The sequence below is a fragment of the Galeopterus variegatus genome, unplaced genomic scaffold (assembly GCF_000696425.1).
Source record: "Galeopterus variegatus unplaced genomic scaffold, G_variegatus-3.0.2 Scaffold6181, whole genome shotgun sequence".
NCBI lineage: Eukaryota > Metazoa > Chordata > Mammalia > Dermoptera > Cynocephalidae > Galeopterus > Galeopterus variegatus.
Genome location: NW_007732292.1, coordinates 101,810 through 105,392, shown reverse-complemented (window position 1 = coordinate 105,392; position 3,583 = coordinate 101,810).

Sequence of the window (3,583 nt, the reverse complement as noted above, 5' to 3'; positions counted from 1 at the left end):
CCACCTGCTTATATCACAATGGTTACCTCAAATTCAAATGTTCTCCTTGTGACCATTAAAAGACTCTAGACTGTGAGAAGATTCTTATTTAACCGCATGTTAAAGTTTTACTTATTGTCTCTATATTTTAGCTGAAGTCCCACAACTGAGAACAAGAGACAATTACTCCCACATTCTAGATAGAGGTGCCTGACACATCCATGTAAAAACAGAAAAACAAAAAGAGCAGGTCAATCCAGTGTCTATAAAACCCTCACTACCAACTTCTGTATGACAACACCAAAATGTGAAAGGTGATTGAAGAAAGAACAGGAACTTAAAGGAATAAAGAGTATTTTGGCCTTTTTCACCCCTCCCCATAGAGGAGGAAAGAGTGTGTTACCTTCCAACCTCCCTCATAAAGAGGTGTATTTATGAAGGGGAGATACGTACCTCACTTCCCAGTGGAAATATAATTCATCAAATTTGGTAAGATAAGGCAGAATAAAGAAGTGATGGGAGTGGGCGTGTGCCACTTGACATACGGTGGTCAGGGAAGGCCTCATTGATAAGGTGACATTTGAGCAGAGGCCTAAATGTGAGGGAGCAAGCCATGCAGATAGCTGGGAGCAGAGTATTTTAAACAGAGAAAACAGCAAATTCAAAGGATCTTGGGGGAACATGTTCAATATGTTCTGGGAGGGAAAGAAGGCCAATGGGATTGCAGAGAAATGGGAGAGAGGAAAAGTGGCAAGAATTAAGGGAAGATATTAGAATGGAGTTGCCATTTACCACCATGGGATAAATAGCAAAGTAAGAGTGAGAGAAAGATCACATCCCCCATGCCCACGATGGATCCCTGAGCCCTGGATCAGGCCTGAGCTGGGAGGTGGGGGAGACTTTGAATTGAAGAGATATGAGACTAAAGTTTTTACTTAGATTGAACTATACCTGTCTTTTAATACCTGAAAATGAGCCTTAAATACCCAAAAGGAGGGCCGGCCTGTGGCTCACTCGGGAGAGTGTGGTGCTGATAACACCAAGGCCACGGGTTCGGATCCCATATAGGGATGGCTGGTTTGCTCACTGGGTGAGCGTGGTGCTGACAACACCAAGTCAAGGGTTAAGATCCCCTTACCGGTCATCTTTAAAAAAAAAAAAAAAATACCCAAAAGGACTAAAAAGCTATGAGATCTGACTGAGAGGTTGTCTATAGGACAGGAATGAGAGATAGCAGTGCATATTTGAAGGTCAGAGAAAAATAAACCCATTTTCTATTTGTACCCCATTCAATAAACTGGTAACTTTCTAAAAGAATCAAACACTTTACAACCCATCTGTGAACTTCATTGTATTCACCTATGAGGACAAATGTTTTACACATTTATTCACCTATGAGGACAAATATTTTACACATTTAATTTGTAAAATACTTTACAATTACTAATACACAAGGTGTATTAGTCTGTTTTGGTTGCTTATAACAGAATACCTGAAACTAGGTAATTTATAAAGAAATCAAATTTATTTTTTCTAGTTTCAGAGGCTGGCAAGTCCAAAGTCCAAGGAACAAGATGAGGGCCTTCTCCTTGGTGGGAACTCCTTACAGAGTCCCATGGTGATGAGGGTGTCACATGGCAATAATGGGCTAAGCAACAGAGAGCTGACCTTCTCACTTGCCTTCCTTACAAAGCTATCAGAACCTCCCCCATTACTCCATGAATGGATCAATCCATTCATGAGGGGACAGTCCTCACAATCTAATCACTTCTTAAAGGCCCCACATTTCAAATACCATAATCGGATTTCCTACCCCTTTAACACTGTTACAATGGGGGTCAACTTTCCAATACATGAACTTTTGGGGCACACTTTTAACCCATAGCATGAGAGAATTTCAAAGAGTTTGTGGAAAAATGGAATTAAAAGATAAAAATAAGGTCAAATGTTCAGATCCTCATACTGTCCAGCTGCAAAAACAAAAACAAACAAAAAAAACCCGATAAAAACAAAAGATATAAACTTTATTTCTCAACATAAACTCCTTCGAGTTTAAACCACTTTTGTAGGTGATGCTACCAGCTATTTAGTCCACCCCTAAAGAACTAAAGGTCCTGGGAATTTAACCATGACAATGCAGTCCTTTTTTTCTTTTTTTTCTTTTTTTTAAAGATGACCGGTAAGGGGATCTTAACCCTTGGCTTGGTGTTGTCAGCACCACACTCTCCTGAGTGAGCCATGGGCTGGCCCAATGCAGTCTTTTTTACATTATTAACTGAAAAAAAAAGTGTTCCCTTTTTTCCCTAACCTTAAAAAATCTTTAAAGAAGTCAGAAATAGCCAAATTAGGACAATAAGGTGGATGCCTAATGATTTCCCATCAAAACTCTCACAAAATTACCCTTGTTTGATGAGATGAATAAGCAGAAGCATTGTTATGGTGGAGAAGGACTCTCTGGTGAAGCTTTCTGGGGTGTTTTCGTGCTAAAGCTATGGCTAACTTTCTCAAAACACTTTCATAATAAACAGATGTTATTATTCTTCAGCCCTTCAGAGAGTAAACAAGCAAAATGCCTTGAGCATCCCAAAATACTGTTGCCATGACCTTTGCTGTTGACTGGTCTGCTTTTGCTTTGACTGGACCACTTCTACCTCTTGGTAGCCATGGCTTTGATTGTGCTTTGTCTTCAGGATGGTACAGGTAAAGTGATGTTTCATCTTCAGTTACCATTCTTCAAAGAAATGCTTCAGGATCTTGATCCCACTCATTTAAAATTTCCATTGAAAACTCTGCTCCTGTCTGCAGCTGATCTGGATGCAAGTTTTGGCACCCATTGAGTGGAAAGTTTCCTTAACTGTAACTTTTCAGTCAAAACTGTGTAAGCTGAACCAACTGAGATGTATATGGTGTTGGCTATTATTTCTGCTGTTCACTGTCAGTCCTCTTCAACTAGGGCACAAACAAAATTAATTTTTTCCTTAAAAATTGATGTGGACTATCTGCCTCTGCAAGCTTCACCTTCAACACCATCTTGACCCTTCTTAAATCAAGTTATCCATTTGTAAACTGCTGATTTCTTTGGGGCATTGTCCCCATGAACTTATCATAGCACATCAATGATTTCACCATTCTTCTACCCAAGCTCCACCACAAACTTGATATTTGTTTTTGGTTTAATTTTAGCAGAATTCATGTTACTCTGATAGAGGTTCTTTTCAAACTGATGTCTTATCCTTCTTAGTGCCTCAAAATAGATCCTCTTCAGATATGTTATAACAAGTTAGTATGAGTTTATTTGGGTGCAAAAAAATTTTGTTATCCATGCACCACTTTTTCATAATACTCATTTTAGATAAACTTTTTGAGGACCCCTCATAATAGACACTAGGTAAATATTTGCTGTCAACCATGAAGTAGGCTAATATGTCATTTGGGAGAATGAAAAATGATGTGATGCTAGGTCTATGGTCAGATAACGTGTAATTCAAAATTTGAGATTGTAGACTTTACATGTACCGTCCTGACTTTTAATCAGAATCACCTATAAGGGCCGGCCCGGTGGCGCACTGCTACAGTGCACCGCTTGGGAGTGCGGCGGCGCTCC